Below are 16,574 nucleotides of genomic sequence, written 5' to 3'. Positions count from 1 at the left end.
TCTAAAACTAATCTCAAAGGTAGATGTAGAGGTAGCGTGCCGATCGCGGTCACATCGACTTTGGAACCATTTCCCACGCACATCGTCACCTCGTCCTTAGCCAATCTTCGCTTAATTCGTAGTCCCTGTTTCGAGTTGCAAATATTAGCAACAGAACCAGTATCAAATACCCAGGTACTACTACAGGCATTAGTAAGGTACACATCAATAACATGTATATCACATATACCTTTGTTCACCTTGCCATCCTTCTTATCCGCCAAATACTTGGGGCAGTTCCGCTTACAGTGACCAGTCTGTTTGCAGTAGAAGCACTCAGTTTCAGGCTTAGGTCCAGACTTGGGTTTCTTCTCTTGAGCAGCAACTTGTTTGTCGTTCTTCTTGAAGTTCCCCTTCTTCTTCCCTTTACCCTTTTTCTTAAAACTAGTGGTCTTGTTGACCATCAACACTTGATGCTCCTTTTTTATTTCTACCTCCGCAGCTTTTAGCATTGTGAAGAGCTCGAGAATAGTCTTGTTCATCCCTTGCATATTATAGTTCATCATGAAGCACTTGTAGCTTGGTGGCAGTGATTGAAGAATTCTGTCCATGACACTATCATCAGGAAGATTAACTCTTAGTTGAATCAAGTGATTATTATACCCAGACATTTTGAGTATATGTTCACTGACAGAACTATTCTCTTCCATCTTGCAGCTATAGAACTTATTGGAGACTTCATATCTCTCAATCCGGGCATTTGCTTGAAATTTTAACTTCAACTCTTGGAACATCTCATATGCTCCATGATGTTCAAATCATCGTTGAAGTACCGGTTCTAAGCCGTAAAGCATGGCGCACTGAACTATCGAGTAGTCATCGGCTTTGCTCTGCTAGACGTTCTTAACGTCGTTAGTTACATCTACAGCAGGCTTGGCACCCAGTGGTGCTTCCAGGACGTAATTCTTTTGTGCAGCAATGAGGATAATCCTCAGGTTACGGACCCAGTCTTTGTAATTGCTACCATCATCTTTCAACTTAGCTTTCTCAAGGAACGCATTAAAATTCAATGAAACAACAACACGGGCCATCTATCTACAACAAACATAGAGAAGCAAAATACTATCAGGTACTAAGTTCATGATAAATTTAAGTTCAATTAATCATATTACTTAAGAAATCCCACTTAGATAGACATCCCTCTAATCATCTAAGTGATCACGTGATCCAAATCAAATAAACCATGTCCAATCATCACGTGAGATGGAGTAGTTTTCAATGGTGAACATCACTATGTTGATCATATCTACTATATGATTCATGCTTGACCTTTCGGTCTCAGTGTTCCGAGGCCATATCTGTATATGCTAGGCTCGTCAAGTTTAACCTGAGTATTCCTCGTGTGCAACTGTTTTGCACCCGTTGTATTTGAACGTAGAGCCTATCACACCCGATCATCACGTGGTGTCTCAGCGCGAAGAACTTTTGCAATGGTGCATACTCAGGGAGAACACTTATACCTTGAAATTTAGTGAGAGATCATCTTATAATGTTACCGTCAATCAAAGAAAAATAAGATGCATAAAGGATAAACATCACATGCAATCAATATAAGTGATATGATATGGCCATCATCATCTTGTGCTTGTGATCTCCATCTCCGAAGCACCGTCATGATCACCATCGTCACCGGCGCGACACCTTGATCTCCATCTTAGCATCGTTGTTGTTTCGCCACCTATTGCTTCTACGACTATTGCTACCGCTTAGTGATAAAGTAAAACAATTACAGGGCGATTGCATTGCATACAATAAAGCGACAACCATATGGCTCCTGCCAGTTGCCGATAACTCGGTTACAAAACATGATCATCTCATACAATTAAATATAGCATCACATCTTGACCACATCACATCACAACATGCCCTGCAAAAACAAGTTAGACGTCCTCTACTTTGTTGTTGCAAGTTTTACGTGGCTGCTACGGGATGAGCAAGAACCGTTCTTACCTACGCATCAAAACCACAACGATAGTTCGTCAAGTTAGTGTTGTTTTAACCTTCTCAAGGACCGAGCGTAGCCACACTCGGTTCAACTAAAGTTGGAGAAACTGACACCCGCCAGCCACCTATGTGCAAAGCACGTCGATAGAACCAGTCTCGCGTAAGCGTACACGTAATGTCGGTCCGGGCCGCTTCATCCAACAATACCGCCGAACCAAAGTATGACATGATGGTAAGTAGTATGACTTGTATCGCCCACAACTCACTTGTGTTCTACTCGTGCATATAACATCTACGCATAAAACCAAGCTCGGATGCCACTATTGGGGAACATAGTAATTTCAAAAAAAAATCCTACGCACACGCAAGATCATGGTGATGCATAGCAACAAGAGGGGAGAGTGTGTCCATGTACCCTCATAGACCGTAAGCGAAAGCGTTAGCACAACACGGTTGATGTAGTCGTACGTCTTCACGATCCGACCGATCAAGTACCGAACGCATGGCACCTCCGAGTTCAGCATAGGTTCAGCTTGATGACGTCCCTCGAACTCCGATCCAGCCGAGTTTTGAGGGAGAGATACGTCAGCACGATGGCGTGCTGACGATGATGATGTTCTACCGACGCAGGGCTTCGCTTAAGCACCATTACAATATTATCGAGGTGGAATATGGTGGAGGGGGCACCGCACACGGCTAATAGATCTCAAGGATCAATTGTTGTTTCTAGAGGTGGCCTCCTGCCCCCGTATATAAAGGATCAAGGGGGGAGGGGCGGCTGTCCAGAAGGAGGCGCGCCAGGGAGGAGTCCTACTCCCACCGGGAGTAGGACTCCCTCCTTCCTAGTTGGAGTAGGAGGGGGAAGGAAGGGAGAGAGGAGAGGAAGGAAAGGGGGGCGCCCCCTCCTTATCCTATTCGGACTGGGAGGAGGGGGCGCGCAGCCTGCCCTAGCCGCCCCTCCTCTTCTCCACTTATGGCCCATGAGGCCCATTAACCCCCCGGGGGGTTCCGGTAACCCCTCGGTACTCCGGTATATGCCCGAAACCACCTGAAACTATTCCGGTGTCCAAACATAGTCATCCAATATATCGATCTTTACGTCTCGACCATTTCGAGACTCCTCGTCATGTCCATGATCAAATCCGGGACTCCGAACTACCTTCGGTACATCAAAACATATAAACTCATAATACAACCATCATCTAACTTTAAGCGTGCAGAACCTACGGGTTCAAGAACTATGTAGACATGACCGAGACATGTCTCCAGTCAATAACCAATAGCGGAACCTGGATGCTCATATTGGCTCCTACATATTCTACGAAGATCTTTACCGGTCAAACCGCATAACAACATATGTTGTTCCCTTTGTCATCGGTATGTTACTTGTCTGAGATTCGATCATCGCTATCTCAATACCTAGTTCAATCTCGTCACCGGGAAGTCTCTTTACTCGTTACGTAATGCATAATTCCGTAACAAACTCATTATCTACATTGCTTGCAAGGCTTATAGTGATGTGCATTACCGAGAGGGCCCAGAGATACCTCTCCGACAACTGGAGTGACAAATCCTAATCTCGAAATACGCCAACTCAACATGTACCTTTGGAGACACCTGTAGAGCTCCTTTATAAACACCCAGTTACGTTGTGACGTTTGGTAGCACACAAAGTGTTCCTCCGGTAAATGGGAGTTGCATAATCTCATAGTTGTAGGAACATGTATAAGTCATGAAGAAAGCAATAGCAACATACTAAACGATCAAGTGCTAAGCTAACGGAATGGGTCAAGTCAATCACATCATTCTCCTAATGATGTGATCGTGTTAATCAAATGAAAACTCATCTCTATGGTTAGGAAACACAACCATCTTTGATCAACGAGCTAGTCAAGTAGAGGCATACTAGTGACACTATGTTTGTCTATGTATTCACACATGAATTATGTTTCCGGTTAATACAATTCTAGCATGAATAATAAACATTTATCATGATATAAGGAAATAAATATTAACTTTATTATTGCCTCTAGGGCATATTTCCTTCAGGCATGTATTCCGAATATAGTCATACATGCTTATGGAAAAGAACTTGCATGACATCTTTAGTCCTAGCCTCCCGTGGCAGCGGGGTCCTAATGGAAACTAAGGGATATTAAGGCCTCCTTTTAATAGGAACTAGACCAAAGCATTAGCACTTAGTGAATACATGAACTCCTCAAACTATTGTAATCACCGGAAAGAATCCAAATTATTGTCACCTTGGGGTATGCAGATCATAACTCATAATAGGTGTCTACAACTTGCAATATAGGATCAAGAACACAAATATATTCATGAAAACATAATAGGTTCAGATCTGACATGATGGCACTCGGGCCCTAGTGACTAGCATTAAGCATAGCAAAGTCATAGCAACATCAATCTCAGAACATAGTGGATACTAGGGATCAAACCCTAACAAAACTAACTCGATTACATGATAAAACTCATCCAACCCATCACCGTCCAGCAAAACTACGATGGAATTACTCATGCACGGTGGTGAGAATCATGAAATTGGTGATGGAGGAAGGTTGGTGATGATAATGGCGACGAATCCCCCTCTCTGGAGCCCCAAACGGACTCTAGACCAGCCCTCCCGATGAAGAACGGGAGGTGGCAGCGGCTTCGTATCGCAAAACACGATGAATCCTTCTCTCTAATTTTTTCTCTTCGGATGTGAATATATAGAGTTGGACTTAGGGTTGGAGGAGGTCCAGGGGGTCCCACAAGCCACCAGGGCACGCCCAGGGGGGACGCCCCAGGCTTGTGGCCAATGAGTGGACCCCTCTAGTTGTTTCTTTTGCCAAATTTTTTATATATTCCAAAAATATTCTCCGTAAATTTTTAGGTCATTTCGAGAACTTCTATATCTGCACAAAAATAACACCAAGGCAATTCTGCTGAAAACAGCGTAAGTCTGGGTTAGTTCAAATCATGCAAATTAGAGTCCAAAACAGTTTTGAAATGTAGATACGATGGAGCCGTATAAACTCCCCCAAGCTTACCCATTGCTTGTCTTCAAGCAATTCAGTTGACAAACTGAAAGTGGCAAAGAAAAACATTTACAAACTTTGTTTGATCTTGTTGTTCCAAATATGTCTAGCCAGCATTTAGGTTTTCAGCAAAGATTATGGAGTAACCATATTCACAATAACATTTAGGTCTCACATTTACTCATATAAATGACATAGTCAACTAGCGAGCAACTATAATAAATCTCGGATGACAACACTTTTTCAAAACAATCATGACATGATATAACAAAATGGTATCTCGCTAGCCCTTTTTGAGACCGCAAAACATAAAAGCAGAGAACCCCTGAAGATCAAGGACTGGCTAGACATTATAATTCATGGCAAAAGAGATCCAGTAACCCTCATACTCAATATCAATTAATAGCTGAGCATACAAATAATAGTGGTGCTCTATAACTAGTGCCTTTTATAAGAGGATGATGACTCATCAATATAAGTAAATAGATAAGACCTTCACAGAGAGAAGAAGGGATTTGCAAAGGTGCCAGAGCTCGAGCTTTCTGAAATAGAGATTAATATAATTTTGAGCGGTATGCTTCCATTGTCAACATAACAACCAAGAGACCTCACTATCTTCCATGCTAGATACATTATAGGCGGTTCTCAAACAGAATGGTAAAGTTTTTACTCCCGTCCACCAACAATCACACTCCACGGCTGGTCCGAAACAACGGGTACCGTTCATACAAACAACAATCCTGGGGGAGTTTTGTTTTATGAATATATTTTGATTTGATTTCAAGCATGGAACTGGGCATCCCGACTACCAGCCACTTTCTCGTGAATGACAAGCGAAACAACACTCATTGTGAGAATAACCCACCTAGCAGGGAACATACTGACAGCTCCCAGTCCCTACATGAGTGATTCGGGCATACAAAATAGATTATTATTTGAAGGTTTAGAGTTTGGCTCATGCAAATTTACTTGGAACGGCAGGTAAATACCGCATATAGGTAGGTATGGTGGACTCATATGGAACAACTTTGGGTTTATGGAAGTGCATGCACAAGCAGTATTCCCGCTTAGTACAAGTGACGGCTAGCAAAAGATTGAGGAGCGACCAACTAGAGACTGACAGCAGTCATAAACATGCATTGAGATTAACCAACATTGAGTGCAAGCATGAGTAGGATATAAATCACCATGAACATAAATATCGCGGAGGCTATGTTGATTTTGTTTCAACTACATGTGTGAACATGTGCCAAGCCAAGCCACTTAAATCATTCAAAGTAGGATACCATCCTATCATACTACATCATAACCATTTTAAAAGCATGTTGGCACGCAAGGTAAACCATTATAAACTCCAAGCTAATTAAGCATGGCATGAGCAACTATATTCTCTAATTGTCATTGCAAACATGATTCCTTCATAATGGGCTGAATCAGGAAGATGAGCTAATCATGTTTATAAAAACAAAATAGGTCGAGTTCTGTCGGATATCGGGTTCTGGCAAAACCCTTAAGGTTCGAACTCTGGGGTGCGCACGGAGATCTTCTCCCTACCGATACACGCCCCGAAACCTCGCCGTGATCCAAAGCTAGCACGATGAACAACACAAGAGACACAAGGTTTATACAGGTTTGGGCCACCGTTGTGGTGTAATACCCTACTCCTGTGTGTGGTGTGGTGGATTGCCTCTTGGGCTGATGATGAACAGTACAGTGGAAGAACAGCCTCGCGAGGAGAGGTGTTCTTGTGGTGGTGGTGTCCTACTTGGGAAGGATTCGATCGGGTCCCCTTCTACTGTGGTGGCTATCTCTATATATAGAGGCCCTGGTCCTCTTTCCAAATATTGAGCGGGAAGGGAGCCAACAACGGCCATTTCGAAAGGGGACAGCTAGTACAAGCTATCCTGACTAAAGGTGGTCTTCGACTACCAAAGGCGCTGGCGATGACGCCGTCTTGGGCTCCACGGTGACCTCCGTCCTGCCGCTCTGCTGGTCTTGGTCTCGTTGCACCGTTATGGAAGCCTTTGCTTGATGCCTCGGTACTCCGCGCCTGCGCTTGCCCCCTTTGCACCAAAGAGGAAACATGGACATTGCGTAGGCTGGCACCCGCCTGGTCTTCATCGTCATGGCTTGCGTCATGAGCACCTCGCGAGGTACCCCTCGCCTTGATCTCTCCGCCTCCTCGCGAGCCTGCCTGGTGAGGCCGCCCCTGAGGAGGCCTTGTGTCGTCCGCCCCGTGAGGCTTGGCCCCTCGCGAGGGTCTTGACCTTGGGTTGATGAAGACGGGCCGTACTGGTCCACTACTGAGCCACGCTGCAGGTCGCAGGCAGGCAAGTCTGGGGACCCCCGTTCTCAGATTACCGACAGTAGCCCCCGGGCCCAAGGCGCACTCGAACTTGGCTTAGCAGCGAAGCCAAAGGGAAAGTGCAGAGCACCGCGGGCCCCAACAGCCTGCGGCCTTAGTCGCCGCATGGCGGTTGATTGGACGTGGGCGTCTCCACTTCCCCATGCTGCCTCAGCAACTGCTCGATTTGACGAGTCCCTGCTGCATGCAAAAAGAGTCATCTACTTGTGATCATGGAGGCTGACGGTTGGCCTCCTCTGGACTATAAGTATGGAGAGGCGTGAGCCCCCGTTGCCCATATCCTCTCCTCCACCATTCTTGACGCAAATGGCACCGATCCGCCGGTTCTCAGCCGAAGAGAAAGGAAAGGCTCCCCGGGAGGGGCCTGACCCGCTACCGCCAAAGAAATGGCCGGTCCCTGGCCGCCGCGACGAGGTTGCTAGGCCAGAGATGACGAGGCCTTGGTGCGACCGGTCACCTCCAGGGTTTCCGCTACCCCTGTATGCCCGGGCCGAGGGCCCTGGAGAAGGAGACGACGAGTGGCGCTGCCCGCGCCGCATGCGAGGTCGACGAGCCATGGCGGTGCGCGTCGTCGCTTCTGGAGTCCACGCCGCGGACTCCTCTCGCGAGCTCGTGCTCCACGCCGTGATGCCTCCAAGCACCTGGATCCGCTTCCCTCCATTCTTCGCCTTCGAGATGCCGCCGAGGGGGCCTCTCGAGCTTTGGCTGTAGCACGCCGACTGCGGTGCCCCGGCGACCGGAGCGGAGGTTGAAGTCGTCACTCCAGGCAAGGTCTTCATGACCCGAGGCTGGGGCGAGATTACCCGGGTCTGCCGAACAGAGGGTGCCCTCATGATTCACTTTGAATACGATGGCGCCTCCTTGATGCTCTTCAAGGTCTTCGACGCAGAAGGCCGCCGGCTGGAGTGCTGCCCCGGAGAAGGCAGCCGGGACATCAATGTGGCAAGGGCTAGGCCTGCCACCCGCTTCCCCAACGGCTCCTCTGGCAGCAGCGGTGATGCTTCGGAGTCCAGCGACTCTCCCGAGCTCTTCGTGACTCCGGAGACGAGCTACGACAGCTATGTGCCTCCGAGCTCGCGTCGTGCCCGGAGCAAGGCGGTTGCATCAGGACGCCGGCGCAGCTGATCTGGATGGGGTTGGCGCCAGCCTCCCGTGGCCCACTGTTGATGATGGCGTCGGCCGTGGAGGCACGTGTAGTTAGGGCTCCTTAGGATTGCGTCTTTTGTTCCCTGTGAGGAACCAGGGAAACACCCCATGGGGGCTTGTAAAGGGTCTGCGATGTCTTTTGTTGATATTATCCTTATTATGAAATGGTGCAAATGCTTGTTCTGTCCCGGCTTGGTTCCCCCTTTCTAATCTCGCGACAACTCGGTGCTCTACGCTGACAAGTCCCGGTCTCCAGGTAGGCTTCAGCCGTCGCTGGTATGCTAGGTCGCGATGTCGTGGTCAAGGCCAGGAGGTGTGCGGCCCAAGGTCCAGTAAGAGCCCTAGAGGCGCGATGCTCAGGAGGTCCCCTTTAGTGCACAAGCAGCTGCCGAGAGATGAGAAAGGAAGGCAATGTTGCCGTCACAGAGCCACATTAGGTGGAGATTCTGTGTCGCATCAATTAGCTATCACAGGTGCGGAACTTATCTCGAAGGCATGGAGTCGTTCCATCGCGTTGCGTCGGACTTGGACGTCGGCAGCTGGGATGCAGCTGGGTTAGGCCCTCGCGAGCTTACCCTCTCTCCCCCACACTCTCCTTAGTGTTCTACGTCCTCAGGTCCCGGCCCTCGAGCGAGCTCAGCCGCCGCTGGTATGCCAGGTCGCGATGCCGTGCACAAGGCCAGGGGTGAGGGCTAGAGAGCCAATAAGAGCTCCTGAGTCGCGATGCTCAGGACCCCCCTTTTAATGTGTAAGCGGATCGCGCGGGAAAGAAAGAGAGGGCTCGTGGTGCCACCCGCCGTTGACCCCAGGAGGTTCCTGTAAACCAACACGAGAGAAGCACGGGTTGCTATTATGATTGCCGGCCGGCCATTGGTTGCTCCAAGAGAGTGGTGAGGGCACTGAGGGCCTGGTGAGGTGACGCTTGCGGGGCTGCCGTGGGCCAGATCTCGACCACTCAGATTTGTCGACGTTGCAGGGACGGACCCGTGCACAAGCGTCGTGCCAGCGCGAGCGGCTCCAGAGGCAGGTGTCAATCGAGCAGGCGATAATCACAGGAAGGTTAAGCATGAGAGGCAAATAAGCTCAGATAAAAGCAGGAGGGATACTTTGCCACTCGGACAGACCCACGCGACCTGGGAATGATGCAGCCCTGAGGGCGCTCCAGCTGAAATGAACTCGGAAGATGTCACCTGATACCGTTGTAGAGGGGGTGTTGAAGTAGCTGACGATGCGTAGTGAAGAGGCCGACCCTCACGAGCCACCGGAGCCCTGAGCCTCGGGAGGCTCTGGGGGTCCAGGCGGTTCCTCGAGGACCATCTCCATCTCTGCCAAGCCCGCATGATGCCTGGCCTCTTGAGCCGCCAGAATGCTCCGCAGATGGCGCTGGTGAGTAGCAGCCGCGTTCGGCAGGGCGAAAGGCATGCGAACGTAGCTGTGCGGCGGACCCTCACAGCGTCCCACGCGTGAAGGCCAGAGGTGCTCCTGAGACACGGCTCGGTCGAGCCCTGGGAAGTCGATGCAGATGCGCAGCCCGCCATCCTCGCCTGGATGGGGAGCTATGCGAGGCAGGCGACGATCGTCGCGTATGACTCTTGATTCCTGAAGCTCCTGAGTGGCCTTGGTGATGAACTCCTGAGGGTTGGGCCTTCCTTGCCCCATGCCTTCCTGAGGGAAACATGCTGCGAAGCACGCCTCCAAGTGGTGCCCGAGCGCCTCCCTCGTGATCTTGGCAAAGTCAGAGGCCCTCCAGAAGAGAGCCCTCGAACCCTGCCCGGGGAGGGTGCTGGGCGCGCCTTCCTATGAGATGGAGGGAGGCGCCCCTTGCACGGGCACAGATCCTGACGCGACACCTCTGGAGATGCCAACCTCCTGAGGCCTTGAGCTGGGCGATGTCTTCTTCTTCTTGGGAACTGCCTCAGGAGGGTTCTTGCTCTTGCTGTCTGGGTCCTTGATTGATGCAACTTGAAAGGCGCACTCGAGCAAGCATACCGCATCCTTCTCTTCGCATGGGGACTGTGATGATTCTGCCGCTTCCTGGCATCTTGAGGATATTGTAGCCATGGTGGGTCACCGCCATGAACTTGGCCAGGGCCGGATACCCAAGGATGGAATTATATGGCAGGAGAATGCGGGCGACATCGAAGTCGATGAGCTCGGTACGGTAATTGTTGCATTGCCCGGAAGTGACAGGGCGGCGGACCTGCCCTATCCGGGTAGTGGAGCCGTCAGTGACTCCTAAGAAAGGCTTGGTAGGCTGAAGTTCATCATATGGCACTTGAAGGTTGTTGAACGTCTCGACGGATAGGATGTGGAGTCCTGCACCGCCATCGATAAGAGTCCTGGTAACTTGCACGTTGCTGATGACTAGGGAACAAAGCATTGGGAGGACGCCAACTGTGGCCGCACACTTGAGTTGATTTGCTGAGCTGAAAGTGATGGCGCACGTGGACCATCAGAGCGGGCGCGTGGCCTCGAGCTTGGTAGGACTGCATTCACCTCGCGAGCAAACTGCTTGAAGATGCGCTGAGAGGCTGGGGCCTGGGCACCGCCCAAGATGCAAGCGATAGCACGCGGCTCCTGGAAGCCCCCAGCCCCGTTGTCCTGGTGGTGGTCATCATTCCTTCTTGGCGGTGGTGGCAGAGGAGGAAGGCCTGTGTTGCCCTGCGGGCAGTCCTCGCAAGGCTGATCCCTCCAGGCTCCCTCACGAGGCTGGTCCTGCCAGCGATCCTCGCGAGGTCGGTCACGCCACTCCTGGTGAGGGCCTCGATCGTCCCATCGTCCTCCACCTCTTCCTCCTCCTCAGCCGTAGCCCCGGTCGTTGCACTCTGGGCGTAGACCGATGCGTCCTTCTCGAACGGCTCTAAGCTCCTGGCATTCGTTGGTGTTGTGGTTGTAGAGGTTGTGGTAGGTGCAGAATCGGCTACCCTTGGATGACTCCGGCTGGTCCCTGCCCCACTTCGTGTCTGGTTCTGCTGCGAGCACGGCTGATCCTTTGATCTTCACGTCCTTGGCCTTGGCCTTCTTATCTTCTGGGTCAGCAGTTGGAAGCTCGAGGAGGGATATGCGTCCCTCCTCAGCTCTTGCGCACTTGGTCGCCAGGTTGAACAGCTCCAGAGATGTGCACAGATCCTCGTGGATGGCGAGCTCCTCCTTCATCTTGAAGTTGCGGACGCCATCGGAGAATGCTGAGATGATGGCCTCCTCTGTCACCTTGGGAATCTTGAGGCGAGCATTGGATGTACTTCTGCAGGGTCTCTCCAGGCTGCTGCTTGATGCGACGCAGGTCACCCACGGCCGGAGGGCGGTCGCGAGTGCCCTGGAAGTTGGCGATGAAACGGCTGCGCATCTCGTCCCAAGAGGAGATCGAGCCGGGAGGCAGGTTCAGGAGCCATGTGCTGGCACCATCCTTGAGCGCCATGCGAAACCAGTTCGCCATGACCTTTTCGTCTCTGTTGGCCGCCTCGATGCCCAGCTCGTAGAGCTGCAGGAACTCCGCAGGGTCGGCAGTGCCGTCGCAGCGAGGAGGCAGGTCCGGCTTGAACTTGTCGAGCCAGGCGACGCTACGCAGCTCGGTGGTGAAGGCGTGGTAGCCTGCCGTGGCTATCGGAGCTTTTTGCAGACGTGGGGCCTGCTCTTGATGGTTCCCGTGCGCCGTCGCCAGGGGCAGCGCGCGGTCTTGGCGTGCTGGTGCACGGATGCGGTCTTGCCGTGCTAGTGCAGGGAGCATGTGAGCGCCTTCTTGAGGCCGAGGGATTTCTTGACAGCTTCTTTCTTGTCATGCGGGCGCTGGACGCGGTGGGTCACGTCCAGGAGCCGCGCGCCTTGGAGCCAGGGCGCCTTCTTGGGGAGGAGATGGCGGAGGCACCCCCTCAACCACATTGCCCATGTAGGACGGAGGGCGAGGCAGTGAGAGGGACGGCGCAGGAGAGCCCCCTACGGCGCTGACGAGCTCGGTGATGTGAGCGAGCCACTCCTCGTAGAGGTCATCGACGGGGCGGTAGTGCAGGAGATCACGTGCCAGGAGCAACGCGGCCTGCGTGTTCGTGGGGGCGCGACGAGCGTGAGACGAGGAACCAGCTGGGGTCAGCGACGGAGTGGTGGTGCGGCCTTCCCCCCGCACCGAGGGGTGCAGCAAAGATGCTTGCTGCGCGTTCCCCGTCGGGCCGGTGGCGGCGTTGGCGGCAGGCAACGGAGAACAACAAGGAGGCCCACCGACGGGAGCCGTCTGGGTGACGCGAGCGACGAGAGCAGCACGGCTCTCGGCGCGAGCTCGGCGAGCGTCTGCCATGGATGCGATGATGCGATGGGACACAGATTAGCGGAGAAAAGATTCTGGCGCACCCCTACCTGGTGCGCCAAATGTCGGATATTGGGTTCCGGCAAAACCCTTAAGGTTCGAACTCTAGGGTGCGCACGAAGATCTTCTCCCTACCGATACACGCCCCGAAACCTCGCCGCGATCCTAAGCTAGCACGATGAACAACACAAGAGACACGAGGTTTATACAGGTTCAGGCCACCGTTGTGGTGTAATACCCTACTCCTGTGTGTGGTGTGGTGGATTGCCCCTTGGGTTGATGATGAACAGTACAGAGGAAGAACAGCCTCGCGAGGAGAGGTGTTCTTGTGGTGGTGGTGTTCTACTTGGGAATGGTTTGATCGGATCCCCTTCTACTGTAGTGGCTATATCTATATATAGAGGCCCTGGTCCTCTTCCCAAATATTGAGAGGGAAGGGAGCCAACAACGACCATTTCTAAAGGGGACCGCTAGTACATGCTATCCTGACTAAAGTGGTCTTCGACTGCCAAAGGCACTGGCGATGACGCCGTCTTGGGCTCCATGGTGACCTCCGTCATGCCGCTCTGCTGGTCTTGGTCTCGTTGCACCGATATGGAAACCTTTGCTTGATGCCTCGGTACTCGGCGCCTGCGCTTGCCCCCTTTGCACCAAAGAGGAAACGAGGACACTGCGCAGGCTGGCGCCCGCCTGGTCTTGACCGTCATGGCTTGCGTCATGAGCACCTCGTGAGGTACCCCTCGCCTTGATCTCTCCGCCTCCTCGCGAGCCTGCCTGGTGAGGCCGCCCCCGAGGAGGCTTTGTGTTGTCCACCCCGCGAGGCTTGGCCCTCACGAGGGTCTTGACCTTGGGTTGATGAAGACGGGCCGTACTGGGCCACTGCTGAGCCACGCTGCAGGCCGCAGGCAGGCAAGTCTGGGGACCCCTGTTCCCAGAACACCGACAAATTCGTACCAGATTTTCTCCATCTCAATCATTTCATCATATATCATTATTGTTGCCTTTCACTTGCATGACCGAACGGTGTGAATAATAATAAGAGTGCACGTGCATTGGACTAAGCTGGAATCTGCAAACATTTATTCAAGAGGAGGAGACAAGGTAATATGGGCTCTTCGTTAGATCAGCAATAATGCATATGTGAGCCATTCAACATTTTCATCGTGGTATCCTCCTTAAGACCCAAAGAAAAGAAAAAGAATTTCAAAGAAACACAATGAAATATTTTTGGAGTTTTTATTTTTCTGAAGAAAGTAAAACAAGAACAAGGAAAACTATTTACACGGTAAAGCTCCCAACAAGCAAAAGAAGAATGAGAAATATTTTTGGGTTTCTCAAAGTTTTTCAAACACAAAAAAAGAAAGCAAGAAAAATAAACTAGCATGAATAATACAATGAAAAAGTATGAACACCGACAACTAAAATGAGTGTGTGAACATGAATGTAATGTTGGTGAGAAATACGTACTCCCCCAAGCTTAGGCTTTTGGCCTAAGTTGGTATATGACCACAATTGGAAATAATCCTGTCCTAGATACTCTGGAGGGTCCTGAGGATTCCACTGGTTGGCGAGCTCCTGCGGCTCCCACTGATAAGTGGATCCAGGTACGATTCAGGTGATAGTATTGGCTCAGGGACTGGTGATCGCGTCCACTCCCAGATGCATAAATGTCATTGAGCATAATGATGTACCCGCCTGAATGAATATCAAACAAATAAGGTGCAGGCAAATAAGGTACCCTGACTGAACATTAAGTTATAGATGAGCCGCTTGTCATCATCTTTGGTAATGAAATCATGTGCTACCATACTATCATAGTGTAAATACTTAGTTGGTAACAACATTTCTTCCTTTTCATCTAGCCTAATGGGTATCTCAAAATGTTTAGCAAGGCGGGCGGCATAAATACCTCCAAAGATGGGATCCTTCGTGCGGTTTGTGTTTAACCAACGAGCAACAATGGCACCCAAACTAAAAGTTCTATCACAATGTAAAGCATGGCGCAAAAGAGCAAGGTCAGGGGCACTGAGGCCTCCGCTCTCCACATGACCAATCAGACATCTCCCCGCAAATAATGAATAATAGCGTAAAACAGGAAAATGTAAACTAGCCACTCTCGCTTCTGACACTCCTCTCTCTTCCCCCACAGTAACTACATCAATAAAACTCTCCACATCCCTAGGATGTGGCTCTCTGACATTGCCCTCATAAGGTAATTTGCAACTATCGCAAGAATCATAAAGTGACATTCGCTTGGGCACATCGTACAAGTGAAATTCTACCATAGGAGGATCCTCCCTAGAATGAAAGTGAAAGTTTTGCATGAAGCTATTTGTGAGTAGGAGGTATTGGTCACACTTATCATGGAGGAAGTCGGTGATGCGTCCATTCTCTGCCAAATAATAGAAGTCATCATAAATTTCAGCGGCCCTCAAGAATGCATCACTTGGCCATTCACACGGCCGAACCTACGCGGTGCATGGAAGATTATGCTTGGGTTTCTTCTTTTCCCCATTTTCCTTCTCATTTGAATTTCGGCTTTAGGAACCCCTTAGCCACCTCTTCATCATTTTTCTCCTTTTCTTTGAAAATTTCTGAAACTTTTAGTGACTCAACATAAAAGTGAACAAAACTCAATAAGATTGATAGCAACTACTCCCACAAGTGTCTAGAGGCTATATCATGCATCAAAACTACTTTGGACCATATAAATTTGACATGCAAGCTCAAGAACAAGGTCACCACAACAGCAAAAAATTGCAATAAATAAAGCACTAGAGAAAAAACTAATTGGACCTTTGGAGGAGTCACATACCGAAGAACCAACCCCCAAAATAGTTTTGCGAATGGAGCTTTGAGCTAGGAGATCAAAAATGATAGCAAAATGAGCTAGAACACGGGTATGAGCAATGGTGGGATTTTTTCTGGAGGAAGACGAAGTGGATAGGTGTTGGAATAAGTGAGGGGGGACCACGTGGGACCCACAAGCCACCTGGGTGCGCCTAGGGGGTGGGCACGCCATGTGGACTTGTGGCCCACTGGTGCAGCCCCCTGCTATGTCCTTAGTGCCAAAAATTCTCAGATATTCTATAAAAAATCATACTAAATTTTCAGGGCATTTGGAGAACTTTTTTTGGGACATTTTTTTATTGCACGGATAATTCAGAAAACAGACAAATAATATTATTTTTGCTTTATTTATCCTAAATAACAGAAAGTAAAAAGTGGGTATAGAAAGTGGTGTTTACTAAATTCATCCATCTCATGCCCATCAAAAGGAATCCATTAACAAGGTTGATCAAGTCTTATTAACAAACTTCTTCCGAATGACATGAAACCAGAGAATCTTTGTATAACACTAGGTTACTTCAAGGGGGTATGCATGTCCCCAACAATAAGAATATCATATTTCTTTTTGACAGTAGGAATAGGGAATTCAAAACCTCCAATAGCAATAGTTGAAATTTTTTCAATAGAATTGATGCTATTAACTTGAGGTTGTTTTTTCGGTAGTGTACCATATGCTCATTGTCATTAACATGAAAAATGAAATTGCCCTTGTTGCAATCAATAACAGCCCCTGCGGTATTCAAAGAAAGTCTACCAAGGATGATCGGCATACTATCGTCCTCGGGTATATCAAGAATAACAAAGTCAGTTAAAATAGTAACATTTGCAACTATGGCAGGTAGATCCTCACAAATACCGATGGGTATAGTAGTTGATTTATCAGCCATTTGCAAAG

This window comes from Triticum aestivum, chromosome 2B (genome assembly GCF_018294505.1).
Source record: "Triticum aestivum cultivar Chinese Spring chromosome 2B, IWGSC CS RefSeq v2.1, whole genome shotgun sequence".
NCBI lineage: Eukaryota > Viridiplantae > Streptophyta > Magnoliopsida > Poales > Poaceae > Triticum > Triticum aestivum.
Note: the sequence above shows the minus strand (reverse complement) of the source record.